This window comes from Peromyscus maniculatus, chromosome 6 (assembly GCF_049852395.1).
Source record: "Peromyscus maniculatus bairdii isolate BWxNUB_F1_BW_parent chromosome 6, HU_Pman_BW_mat_3.1, whole genome shotgun sequence".
Taxonomy (NCBI): Eukaryota; Metazoa; Chordata; class Mammalia; order Rodentia; family Cricetidae; genus Peromyscus; species Peromyscus maniculatus.
The window spans coordinates 85,704,340-85,719,003 of NC_134857.1; the positions used below are offsets into that span (position 1 = coordinate 85,704,340).

General features: G+C 41.7%; 1 long non-coding RNA gene across 2 annotated transcripts in view; it reads left to right on the forward strand.

Annotated features, from left to right (window-relative positions):
• The window catches only part of LOC143273944 (uncharacterized), a 34,446-nt gene extending 21,252 nt beyond the window's left edge, over window positions 1–13,194 (forward strand). The window contains exon 4 of one of the 2 annotated variants that reach the window (XR_013052282.1): window positions 13,118–13,194. This is a non-coding gene — a long non-coding RNA (uncharacterized LOC143273944). Of the gene's footprint in view, window positions 1–493; window positions 1,052–13,117 lie in introns of those variants that run through there. The other variant, XR_013052281.1, reaches the window with a different exon arrangement.
• Window positions 13,195–14,664: the final 1,470 nt, after the last annotated feature.

The following is a 14,664-nucleotide window of genomic DNA, read 5'->3' on the forward strand; positions in this document are numbered from 1 at the left end:
GTGGGAACAGGGGCTGTCTCTGATTCTTTTGCTGGCTTTTGGGACCCTACTCCTTATACTGGCTCACCTTGCCCAGCCTTAATAAACAGGGAGGTGCTTAGTCTTACATGATATGCTATGTTTTATTGATACTCATGGGATGCCTGCCCTTTCCTGAACAGAAATGGAAGAGGAGTGGATTGGGGAGTAGGGACAGAGAGGGGTGGGAGGAGAGACTGGGGGGAAGGGAGGGAGGGGAAACTGTGGCCAGGATATAAAATAATAATAATAATTAATAATTAATAATAATAATAATAATAAAAGATGCCTACATGTTTTCCAGTCCTGAGATGTTTTTGTAAGTGACCATTGAAGAAACTTTCAGCACTTGAACCACCACTTTGTGCCATGGTCCCACATACCATTCAACAGGGTGGGAAGGCAGTGATCCAGTCTTTACACTCCATGTCTGTCCTTATTCACTTGGAACATTTCTGGCATCAATGTCTTTTAGGTGGCAAAATGAGATGAATTAGAAGTGCAGCCATTTAATGGGAAGTATGACCACGACATATCAGAGGGAAAGAAAACCGAAACAGACATAAAGAACCTTCATCTCAATATGGGATCGGCACTGTGAGCAAAGAAAAGGAAGACAGAGAGAGTAGGAAGAGCCTAGGGCTGCACAGAAGCTCCAGGAAAGTCTGCTCGGGAACAGAGAAATTTGGTATGATAAATACAGAACAGTTCTACGCTGGAAGGACTCTATGCTAGTGATTGGCTGATTGCTACCCACGGAGAAGTCATGACTTTGGATGAAACACCAACTCTTGGAAATGTATCTCATCTGCTACAACTACGCATATACATGGCTACAATTATGATGGAACAGAATCTATAATATCACTTAATTTACATATGAATGTGAGTATACACATATACAAAGGTTGAAAAATACACACACCAAGTACTTAACAGAGATTGCCTCTTGTTAGAAATATTAGGAAAAAATGGAAGAAAAAATTTAATAATCTGTCCTCATGGTAATTTCTATGACTAAAAATGAATAAACATGCACAGTAATCTTTGAGTGCTATTTGGTCACTCGCTTAAATTTTACACTAATTTGTATTCACTGACCACTATTGCTTTCTTTTACTTTCATTTGATTGGTGAATTTTTACTATTCTTTTTATTTTTTTTATTTAACTTTTTTTTTGATTCTTTGTGGATTTCACATCATGCATCTCTATCCCACTCATCTCCCCATTCCTTCTCATCCACCTTCTACCCTTACAACCTCCCTCCCAAGATAAAATAAAATAAAATTTAAAAAAAGGAAAGAAAAGAAAAATCCAATCGTGGAAGCCGTAGTGTGACATGGTCACATAGTATACCCTTTCGTCCATAAATCTTACTTGCAAGTGTTTACTGCAGTGAGTCATTGGTCCGGTTCAAGGCCTCTGGTTTCTGCAACACTGTTGATACTGGGCCCTCAGTGAGCTTCCTCTTGGATATCCTGTTGTGGTCCTGTGTCACAGGGATCCTGAAGTTTTGAGTCTGCTGAACCAGTCCCTTCATGTGGAAGGAGCCACCGACATCAACACAGATCCTGGCTGCCCCAGGGCCACGGGTGCAGACATAGCCCTTGGCTGCAGCCCAGGTGTGGACATCACCATGGCCCTGGGTGGCAAGCAGGCCACCACCTCAGCTTGCTCTTCATTGCCTTCACCTCTTCAGATCTGCCTTTCTCTGCAGGACATGAATCCTTTTGTCTTTCTCTTCCATACCCCGTTCTAGGTTTGCTCACTGTAATAGAGCCCCACTGCCGGTGCCCCAGGATGCCAGGTGGGCTGTGTTGTCTCCCCCTGGCCCCAGGACAGAGAGCCCTGGGTAGGCATCCTTTTTACTTTTTTAAAGAAAAGATTCATTTTTTTATGCATATGTGCCTGAGTGTATATAGATGTGGCTCACGTGCGTGCAGCTATCTCTAGAGCCCCAAAGAGAACATTGAAACCCCTGGAGACTGAAGTATGGGTGGTTGTGAGCCATCTGATAGGTGTGTGTTGGAAACCAAACCCAGGTCCTCTGTAAGAGCAGCAGATGCTCTTAAGTGCTGTGCCGTTCTCCAGCCCCAAACCTTTTTACTTTTAGTCTCTATGAACTACTTTATGTAGTTGTCTCTCTTACAACAACATATTAATAAAATTTAAAAATTCATCCAGGCTTGGCACAGGCCTATAATCTTAGTTACTCAGGAGCTTGAGATGAGAGAATTGCAGGTTCAAGACTCTGGACTACAAAGTGAGTTCAAGGCCAGTCTGGGCAATTTAATAAGATCCCATCTCAAAATAAAAGTGAAAAGAAGGCTGGATATATCCCTTAGTAGTAGAGCTCTTGCCTAGTGTATATGAGGTTCAATTTCTAATACCTCCAAAGCATTAAACCTCAACTTGAAATGAGTCTTTTGAAAGGAATTTTACTGCATTTATTTTTGTAGGTGTATATTTGGATTTACTACTATCTGATGTAGTAATTTTAGCGATGTAGCTCTTGGATTATGATTTTCACACAATAGAAACACGGGTCTAACATAAACCAAAAACAGAAGTATCGGAGGGATATCTTGAAAGAGAAATGTACTTTACAGTTTTAAAAATAACTAAGAGCATGTCAAGATTTCTCTGAATGTTTGAGTCAGTCGTGGGACTTTGTATTTAGTTGCTCTCCACTTAAGACAAAATTTCTAATGATTTCATGCAGTGTCTGCTGGTGTGGGGAAAGGGGGTAGGGGAGAGGCCAGGGCTAGGCACTGAAATGCTTACAAAGGGACCTGGGTTCCCACTGTCTTGGTCTCTATTCTCTTCCTGCTCTTTGAGAGTGAAGAAAGAACATGGAAGGTCATGCCTGGGGAGTGTTATGGACTAGTCCTAGCTATGACCACATCACTTGTGTTCTTATCCTACCGTCTGGTCAGAATTCAGACACATGGCTACACTGAGCTGTAAAGGAGACTTCAGAACATAGTTTTTCTAAGATCCTGGAAGCAGAGGTTAGCACAAATATTGATGAGCACTATCAGGCCCTTTCCAGTGAAATGAAACCTTAGTGTGATGTGAGATTAAATCTGGTAAGGTTTTGAAATTACTAATTCGGATTCTCTTTTAATGAGCAGATTTCCATCTGCATTCCACCATGAAGTTGTCCATTGGTCTAGTTTCACATGCAGTGACAAGTGTGTGCCCACACACATGCATACATTAAATAAAAAAACACATTTATATGTTTAAAATTAAAAAGAGATTTGAAATGTGGAAAATAAAGGCCAGAGATAGAGAGCAGTTTCAATGGCCGTGATTTCCATGGGAACTCTGTCCTGCTCAGTGACATGCTATAGTCGGACTTTCTTTGGACCTCAAACTCCAAAATAATGACATGGAAACTTCTTATTAATTGTGAAAGCTTGGCCTTACCAACTAGCTCTTAAAACTTAAATTAACCAGTTTATATTAATCTACATTCTTCCACATGGCTCATTACTTTTCCTCCATACTGTATGACCAAGTCGTACAACTTCCTCCGAGTTGGCAAATCCCCACCTCTCTGATTCTTCCCCAAGTTCCTCTCTCTTCCCGGAAGTCCCACCTATCCTCTCCTGCCTAGCTATTGGCCATTCAGCTCTTTATTAGATCAATCAGAAGGTGCCTTAGGCAGGTGAGGAAGGGAAGGTGCCTTAGGCAAGCAGGTGAGACATCTTCACATAGTGTGATCAAACATCCCACACTGTCAAGGAACGCAGAGCTTATAATGCCCCAATGAATACAAAGGCAGAAGAGAAGTGGCAACAGCCAGATGAGGCTGCTCTACCTTCCCTTTTAAACTTGTTCTTCCTTCATACAATAATCCCTACTGCAGCCTCCCCTCCCTCCAATCCAACCAGTTCCCTCCCACAACTCCCCTCTTCCCCAGATCCACTGCTCCTCTGTTCCCTTCAGAAAAGAGCAGGCCTCCCAGGGATATCAACCAAACTGGGAATAACAAGATGCAATAAGACTAGACACAAACCCTTATATCAAGGCTGGGTGAGGCAACCCAGTAGGAGGGAAAGGGGTCCCAAGCTGCTCTGCCTTTAAGTGGCCAGTCGTCTTTCTTTCTTGCTTCCAACTTACTATGTAGCTGAGAATGACCTTGAACTCCTGATCTTCCTTTCTTTGTCCCCAAATGCTGGCAATATAGGCATGCACTGCTGATCCTGACTCTGACTACATTTTTAATGCACTATTGATCATTTCATTCTCCTGGACTACTAAGTCACATGCTAGACAGTTCTCTTCCGCCCTGCCTTTTACAGGTTTGGCTGTTGATAGGCTAACACTAAAAAATATCAGCATGTCCTGTGGTTCTGCAGCTCTCCAGAGAGACCTATGAGGAAGACAGTCAGGATCCTGGGTGGATGATCCCTGAAGGATCTTGTTGCCCTTCCTTTGGTCCTGATGAAGAGAGATAATGTTTATTGGCTGCACTGAAGGATTGTAATACTTAACTTCATTAGAATCTTACCACAAATTCTCCTCCATCCTGGGGTTCTAATGATGGGGAAGAGAGCCATTGCCAAGCTGGAGTGAATGTGAACTCTTCTGGTTCTCACTGAAGAAGAGGCAAGTAGCTGCTATCAGCCGAGTGGGCTCATAGAAAGTCCAGTCTCATAATCAAAGTCTCTGCAATTTAGTCTCAGTGATCCCATGGTGTCTTACTGCACTAGCCAGATGCAAAAATTGCCCTGCATTTGGTAAATTACTCTCCTCCCTCCTGAGAACCCCACTAAAAGGAAGTCACTCTGTTTTCCATATGCTACCTCTCTTCTTTTCTTGAGAGGTGGTTTCCTAATTAGATCATTCTTTCCTACTACAACCTTGAGGACACAGAGTCCAAAGGAGGGATGCACTAGCAGAAAAGTTTGTGCTTACAGGTCAACTTGAATGAGTGGCCTGGGATTTGCATGGGGTGGAGTGGGTATGTTCTTCTCAATCCCAGATCCATGGACGACCTAATGGGAGACTGAACTTTGGATGGTCTCCTGACGGTACTCCTTCCAAAATAACGGGACCCTAATTTTAGCTTCAACAGACATCAAGGATAGAAATCAAATGTGTTGTGAATTGTTTCCTTAATGGCGTTAGCATTTAAGCTGTGTATTGGGAGCTGAAAAGACACTGCTGCTCAGCCTGGCTTTCCAAAGGGTTGATGTACCTGAGATACGCTGCCTGGTTCAGAACTGAACAAACAAGAGCATGCAAGATGGTTTAGGCCAAGTTTAGCTGAATAGATCTTAATGAGAAAAACCTGCGATAGTGACTAAATAGTGCTGAGTGGGTTCCCTACCTGCTGTTCTTACACTGTGAGGCCTCAGACTAGATCCCAAACTCTAATACACTCAGTTTCTTTATCTGTAAAAGGGGGGAACTCCCGTCTGCCTCACAGGGTTGTAAGAGTCAAATGAGATGGGTTTTGTAAGCTGTCCTCTGCAAATGCTAAGACTTCACAAATAGAAGCTATTTTTGGTTAAAATGAAATATTAGACTGTAGCTTTGTTTGCCAGATTCCTCTCACTTCTCCTGATCCCAGCGACTTAGGGCAAATCTCTCCGCCCTGAAGTCAAATGTCAGAAAAGGTCCCCACTGTGCTTTGTGGGTTGCAAAACAAATCCTACTTCAAGCTAAAGAGTCTCTCTCTCTCTCTCTCTCTCTCTCTCTCTCTCTCTCTCTCTCTCTCTCTCTCTCTCTCTCTCTCTCCTCGCTCTCTCACTTCCCCCCACCCCCCACAGAGAGCAGTGATAGCTACAATTGATAGGTGTACAAAGATTTTTGCAGTTTGATTGTACAGATGGTTACACAACTCTGGGAAGAAAATGAAAAACTAGTGGAGTGGAGTGTTCACATTAAAGGAGTAAAATCTGTGTTGTGCAAACCATGTCTCAGGACAGCTGTTCCTAAAATAAGTAAATTAGGAGATATTAAAAAATCTCCTTTCTGTATGCTTCCTCTCATGTGCCTCACCATGATCCTGCAGGACACTTCCAGCTGGATACAGGTTTCTTCAGATACAAGGAAACATAGCCTGGACTCTCCAAAGATATCTAGCCAATGGAAGAGACAGTATATATTTATACATGTTTTATATAATGTTGTTATATTACATATATTATCTATACTATGTAATAGTAAATTATATTATATAAATAAAACAAATTTTGTGTAATTATGTATTCTTTTATGTGCCTATTTCACCAATAAGTTATATATTGTTACACAACTTATATAATATTGCATAGTAAACCATCTATATGATATATTTTATGATATTATGTAGTGTATCTATTTATTTAATGGTAATTGCATGTATAAACCAATGGATCTATTTATTTCTATATATTATATAAAAATCCATACTATATTATATAATATGAATAATATGAATTTGTATTATTGAGATTTTAATACTTGTATACAATAAAATATGATCATATCTGCCTCCCATTTTCCTCTTCCAGCTATCCCTGTATCTCTCCATCATGTTCCCCTCCCAACTTTACAGTCATTTTTTTTGTAGCCTATGAAGTCCAATTAGTGCTGCCCAGATGTGCACAGTTGTAAGGCCATTCCCTGGAACATGGGAAACCTACCCATGGGAACACCTTCAAGAAAGAATACTTCTCTCTCCCCCAAAAGCTTTTAATTGCCAACAGCTCCTCAGCAAGGTGTAGGGCCTGGAGATCATTTGCTCCATCTGTACCAGAATTTTGATTGTCTTGAGAGTGTACAGGTCTGATGTAGGTAACCACAGCTACCATGAGCTCATGAGTATGACAGCTGTGTCGTGTTCACAAGAGAGCATTTCATAGCAATGTTTTCCACTCGCTGGCTCATACATTCTTCTTGCTTCCTTTCCCCAGGTGTTCCTTGAGCCTTGACTGGGACAGGGACTGATAAAGATACTCTATTTAAGGCTTTGCACTTATTCTCTTGGTCCCAGCACTTTGGGCAATTATGCATCTTTGTATTGACTGCTGCTCACTGTAAAACAAACAAACAAAAGCTGCTGGAATCAAGGTTGAGAAGAGCCCAGGTCTATCCATACAAACCTAAATATTTAGAAGGCAATTTGATGGTTAATTCTGATTGTCAGCTAATTGTATTGAGAGATGCTTAAGATACGAGCAAAGCACACTGCTGGATATGTGTGCCAGGGCATCTCCAGAGGTGACTGATATGTGGGACAGGAACTGCAAAGGAAGACTTAGCCTGAATGGGTGGCAGTGTCCAGTGGATTAGGGACCTGAAGAGATCTACAGCAGAAAAGGAAAGCCAGCCAGCATGTATCAGTCAGTTCTTCCGGAACAAGTGTGCCTTGCTGCTGGCATCGCCAACAGGCATCAGACTCCAGCCTCCTCACCTGAACTCACACAGGTGATTCTCCAAGGAAGACCCAGAGGCCTTCAGCCTTAGACAGGGGATACAATGTTGACCTTCATTTTTCTGAGGCTTCTTGTGGTATTGTGTTCCCCAAAATACTGTGTACCCTAATAATTTATCTGGGGTCAGAGAATAGACAGCCACTAGATACAGAGGCTAGAAAATGGTGGCACTCACATGCCTTTAATCCTAGCATTCCACAGGGAGAAATCCATCTGGGATCTCTGTGAGTTCAAGGCCACATTGGAAAGAGCCAGGCATGGTGACACATGCTTTTAATCCCAGAAAGCGAGACTTTAATCCCAGGCAGTGGTGGTAGAAAGCAGAAAGGTATGTAAGGGGTGAGGACCAGAAACTAGAAGCATTTGGCCTGGTTAAGCATTTGACTGGTTAAGCTTTTAGCTAGTTAAGCTTCAGGCTTTCGAGCAGCAGTTCAGCTGAGACCCATTCTGGATGAGGACTCAGAGGCCTCCAGTCTGAGGAAACAGGACCAGCTGAGGATCCAGCGAGGTGAGGTAGCTGTGGCTTGTTCTGTATCTCTGATCATCCAGCTTCACCCCAATACCTGGCTCACAGGTTTGATTTTATTAATAAGAACTTTTAAGATTCCTGCTACAGCTTCTAGCTTATTTGACTTCATATGCATACATACATGCATACATACATATAGGAGAGACAAACATATTATGAGGAATTGGGTCATGCAGCTCTGAAGACCCCACTGTGTTAGGAAAGCTTAGCATCCCACAAGAGAATCAGGTAATGTTTTTACTACCCTAGAGTCACAGTCAAGGACTAACATGGACAATTCTTGGGAAACTCAAAACACACATCTCAGATGATTCGCTGCTGTTGGTGGTGGTCATTATGGGGGGACATATGGAGCTGAATAAACCCAGGAAACTTCCTGGAGGAGGTGTTCTTTGAAATTTAATAAGAGTAGGTAGAGAGAGTGGAAAGGACTCTGTACTTCACAACTATGATTCAAAGAAAAGGACTGGGAGAGGAGCCAAGAAAATGATTGTTTACTTGCTCTACTGCTTATGGATTTTTCTGTTCCATTATATGTATAACATAAACTTGAAATAGATCAAATAGTTAGAAGCTGATATTTACATCCCAAGCTGTTACATAATATGCTTGCAAAGTACTTTGATATCTGGTATTTTAGAAAAATCCAATCCTCACAGCAACTTTTCAAGTGGTGTCTTCGTCTGTGTCTCCCAGGAAGCTGAATCTAAGGTAATAGCTTATGCAATGTTAATTTATTAGGGCATGCAAGTCCAAGGAACAGAGGTAAGGGGAGATGGGAGGAAGTGAAACCCTCAATATATGGATGAATTATCGAGTTGGCTGCTGCTCTGTGACTGATTGCTGGATTTCTTGGTGTCATGCTCTAAGAGGCTATATAAATTACTGCTCATAACGGTCCCTCTGAGAGGAAACAAGAAATGATTTATCCATAGTCAAATGTTGGCCCTTTCAAAGTGTTGACACCCTCACATCTGGGGGATTACAAATGTGTGGATATTAAGCAGGACCCCAGCCCCCAGCATGTTTACCTAGGGGACAACAGGCAAACTGTTGTAAGGCAGGGTGATCTGGGTACAGAGCAAATCAAGGCTCTGTAAGACTGCCTGTTGATACAATCAAAGTCAGTCCAAGCTCAGACACAGCTGTTTAACAGGATGTCTGAAGCTGAGACAAGAGTCAGACCCAAGAGGACCCCAGTAGAGTATGGAAGGTATCTTGTCTGATACAGTCCACTCCTTGTAGTCTCATTCTCCTGATACTATCTGACACCTCGTTTCCCTTTGGAGCCTCCATATTTGTGAGAGCAAAATGACCTCAACCACCCCTACCAGAAGAATGAGGTACAAGTTCAGTGAGTCACAGAGTATTTTTCAAGATGCTTGCAGGAGCAACCTCTACAGAGTGAGAGTTGGGGAGATAAATTGCATTCTCTATTGTTAGTCATTTGTTAGTTACAGTCCCAAACCATATCAGACATTCATGAGGCCCCTCCAGTATCTATTTTCTCTGGACTCTTCTCATAATTTGGTTAGCTCTTCAGCTGGTCTATATTGATTGACAGTTGGGACACCCAATTTTGTCCCCAAGAAGTCTTAGCTATGGCTGCCAAAACTTTTCCACTATTACTCACCACAGAAACACTTGAAATCTTCTGGTAAAAGACCCCAAGATTTCAACATATCTCCTACCACCAGTTTCAAGTTTAGTTGGGATTGACTATATTTCCAGAAAGAAACACACCACACTGTCACTTGATAGGACTTCTAAATGTATGCAGAGTGGGACATTGGAGTGAGAGAGGTCCAATCCTGCTTATGTTTCCAAATGTTCCAGCTCCTGGGCCACGGCACTGGGGGCAGTGACTTCCGTTTCATTATATTGAAGAAGTTACTCTGAACTCCCAAATATTGTCCCCAGACTAGAATTGTAGATGGGATTTTAGCACCTTATTCCTTCAGTCTGTTAGACCAGCAGTTTGCCAGGTGGGATAATGGCACTCATAGTAAGAACAAAGAATCCCATGTTTATGTGCCGATTGTCACATCTCGTTCCTGAAAAAGAAGCCCTTTGATCTTGTGTGGGTTATCATGTTGGTCAATTAGGCATGTCTAGCCTCTCAGCTCTGAATCAGGAGGAACCGAACTGAATGGTAATAAATGATTTCTGGCCTCTTAATGAGTCTCTTTGATGCATAAAACCATGAGAAAGAGAGAGCACAGTAGAAGTCTGCATCTCACCTTGGTGAAGGGACACCATTCATTCATCCATGACTTCATTCATGCTCCAATGTTCACTTTTTTAATGGGCTTATTGTGCTAGGACTGGAGTGGCTCAAGAGAGGCTCAGGAGCATCACAGGATGAGGGACTAACACTTCAACACAAAGATCATTCTCACCCCTTTAGCTTCTGCCCTCAACTTTTCAGTCAACTCCCTTTCAACCTCAGACTACTCAGCTGGGGCATTCACCACAGCTCCGTGCTGTGCCTGCAGAAGCTCACTGTCAGCCCCAATGTACTGTTTTAGGTTATTTGTAAACCAAACAGTCATGAGCTATGGGTTTGAAATCTGGGAGAGACGGTGTGCCATAGATATATGAAATGGGGCGCTGGTTTACATGTTTACGTGATTCATTTGTGTATTTTGAGCCAACATAGGCCTGATTCCAAAAATATAGCTTCTCTTCATTAGTTGGTTGTCGCCATCTTCATCAGACTTTATGATTTGGTGGGTCTGGTAATAATCAGGTAGGGACAGCTCAAGTCACATTAATCGTTTGTTGTCAGACATCTAGCTTCTGCTAGGGAGTTGAGTACCATCACCAGAAGCTATTTTCAAATGGAAATGACTTCTCTACTACAAAAGTTATATCCCCTTTCCGGAACCTTGGGTTCCGCACTTTAACTCTCCAATTAAGGCTTGCCAATAGGAGCAACCTTACCCACTGGGACATCTCAAACACCATCAGACACGCTGAGTCACACATCCCCAGCAGAAGCTAGGTGCTAGTGAAAAGTTCTTTCTTACTCATAGCCCTATTTGAAGTTGGCCATGAGTCATTCAATGTTTTTTGTCAGAGTAATATTCCTTACTGAGATATAGTCTACCCCAAAGTCCCAAATCTGCCATCATTATGTAGTAGCAGGTTCACATAGTAATATAAATATTCTTTACATTAAAGATAGTATCTTAGTATCTAGTAAACTTCAAACCATAGTGTAGGTGTGAGTTTTCTGTCCTGACCACCTGCTCCCAAATATCTGGCAGCTGCTTCCCAAATAACTGACTTAGAGACTTAATATAAATTATAAATGCTTGGCCAATAGCTTGGGCTTGTTACTCCCTAACGCTCACATTTAAATTAACCCATATTTCTTATCTATGCTTTGCCACATGGCTTGGTACCTTTTCTCAGTATGGCATGCCATCTTGCTTCTCCCTGCTTCTGCTGGTGTCATCCCTCTCTCCACACTTCTATCATTTTCCTAGTTTGGTTGTCCTGCCTGTAATTCCTGCCAGGCTCCTGGCCAATCAGCTTTTTTATTAAACCAATCATAGTGTCAAATCTTCACAGTGTACAAAAAGATTATTCCACATCACCATAGAACCTCTAAAACTTCACCAATGTATGAGATACCTGAATCTTTCTATGCTTCCTTTCTCACACTTTAATATACAAATGTTTTCTAGGATATCTAGAGTGCTTGCACTTCCTGTATACTTAGTACAGTTATGGACTCTGCTGGTTAGTTTTTGTCAGCTTGGCACAAACTAGAGTCACCTGTGGTGGTATTGTGTTCCCCAAAATATTGTGCACCCTAATAAACTTATCTGGGATCAGAGACAGAACAGCCACTAGATACAAAGGCTAGAAAATGGTGGCACTTACACCTTTTTCCTAGCATTCCAGAGGTAGAAATCCCTCTGGATCTCTGTGAGTTCAAGGCCACATTGGAAACAGCCAGGCATGGTGACTCACGCCTTTAATCCCAAGAAGTGAGCCTTTAATCCCAGGGAGTGATGGCAAAAACAGAAAGATATATAAGTAGCAAAGACCAGAAACTAGAAGGTTTTGGCCTGGTTAAGCTTTTAGGTTCAGCTGAGACCCATTATGGATGAGGATTGAGAGGCTTCCAGTCTGAGGAAACAGGATCAGCTGAGGAACTGGTGAGGTGAGGTAGCTGTGGCTTGTTCTGCTTCTCTGATCTTCCAGCATTCACCCCAATACCTGGCTCCAGGTTTGATTTTATTAATAAGAACTTTAAAGATTCATGCTACAGTCACCTGGGAAGAGGGAACCTCAATTGAGGAATTTCCTCCATCAGATTGGCCTATGAGCATGTCTGTGGGTGAATTTTCTTGATTAATGATTGAGATGGGAGGGTCCATATTGCTATGGGGTGCCATCCTTGGGCAGGTGGTCCTGGGTTGTTCAAGAAAGTGGGTGAGCAAAGTAACAAGCTAGTAAGCAGCATTCCTCCATGGTTTTCACTTCAATTCTTGCCTCCAGGTTCCTGCCTTGGCTTTCCTTAATGATGAACTATAACCTGTACATCATAAATCCTTTCCTTCCCCAAGTTGCTTTGGTTGATGCTTTATTACAACAACAGAAAGATAACTAGAACAGTAAGACCTCATTTGTGGTACATATTCTACAGGAATCTAATATGGTAAAGATCTCCATAGTGTGATGAAGAAAAAGAAAGTAAATATATCCCTGGAGAATGACAATGAGTGCATACTGTTGTCTCTGCCATATTCAGATAACTATGTTTGATCTTATTGATGGGGGTTGAGAACTATGTCCTTGAAAGATGAATAGCTACATTCCAAGTGAAATTAATTTATCTTCATTAAGATACCATATCCACCACAACTATGATTAGAACTACTCCCTTAAAGTAATGGTAGGCTACCATATAATTGCCTTAATGCACTTTTGTTTATTCCATTTAAATGAAATGCAGATGAAAACATTTAACTGTTTAAGCCTTTGACAGTATTACTAACCTCTGTGATTTTTCCTAGACTGTGTTTCTGATTACTACTTTGCTAAGTGTAGAGAGTGGGAGGTTGATCAATTTCAGAGTCTTCCACTTGGCCATTACTAGCTTTGTGACCCTTATTTCACAGGTCAGAGAACCAAAGGAGCGTTCTGCAGCTACATCTGTCTGAATTATACATACTCGCAGACCGTGGATGTAATCATAGACTGTGCCTGAGGATTCAGTGGACTAGCTGAAGATGGACTAGGGCCAGGATTCTACTCATAAAATAAAGTAATTCTCTAACTTATGATGGCATTGTAGGACCTTGGTCAGAACTCTTATCACACTGTCAGAACCTATGTCCAACAGTTCTTGAAAAGTCACAGAACAGACGGTGGCAAATGGCCACATGTTCCCACTGGGAATGACCAGAGAAATGTTCTGCATGTGTTACTCCAGCGACATTTTGGGTCTTTCCTGGAGGAAACCCACTTTTCTCTTATGTTGGTGGCCTCTGGGGCTATCTGATGCCTAAGATCAATGAAATAAATGAGTGACTATGGTTTTTCATTTTAATGGCTGAATGAAATATACACATTTTACAGATAAATAGCTTTATATGTACACACATTGTATATGTGTATAAATCTGTGAAACACACACTATATGTGGTATATAACTGCATATAAATATATTTATATAAAGTTGAGAAATGGCAAGTGATTCTAGGGGCATCATGAGATGTTAGCCACTATCCGGAGTGTTGATAATGCATATCTCTCCCTACATCAATATTCAGTGGAGGCAAATTGGTAGTTTGAAAATGGTTATGGTGGCAGTACTTATACTGTGACAATTGGCAAGTGTCTATAAAGAAGGATTGTCTGTTTATTTGAAGATGGTCGTTACACATTTACCAGCCTATTACCACAAAGTGCCCTCATATGCATGACACCTTGACTTCTATTCTTGCTCTCCATCACAGTGATCATATCTGCCATGTCTCTGCTGGTAAGTGCAGTCCCCAACTTCTACCATTCCTCAGTCTTAATCAAAGTCACTGCTACTAGGAATCCTAGACCCACCAACAGTTTCAGCTTATAGAGGAAAGCCATTATTTCAGCTTATAGAAGAAAAGATTCTCAAAGTGACTAGTGCCTCCCTCATCCAGGTGTCCATCAGTGTTCCATTGAAGAGGCTCACCATAGGAAATCTTAGAAGATCTGGGTGGCTAATGGGCTCTCAGATCTCATCTGGCACATCATGTTAACATTCTTGCTTTCTTAAGCCTTCTGATTTGTCCTCTGATACCAAAAGGAGTCCCAAAAGTCTCCATCCAGTTTCCTAATGCCATTGCCCTGACACACTCTAATGACAAGCTATATGTTCTTTGTAAGAGTATAGGTGAAATCACCTACATTAAGCAGTATTTATCTAGGTTTCAACTTGACTCCTACTCCTTCAAAGACCCACTGCTTAATGTACTCTGGTTCTTGTGGGCATGTAGAAGAGAGGTTCTACAATTCGTTCGGCATACAACTATTTCTTCCTGAGCCAAGAACTACACTTCTGTATTTGTGGTTTACTGAGATCTTATGATATTAAAAAATCATTCCTGGAGTCATAATGAACAGCAGAAGATATTGAAGATAACAGTCATTATTTCGTTAGATATCTGCCTTGCTTGTAGTT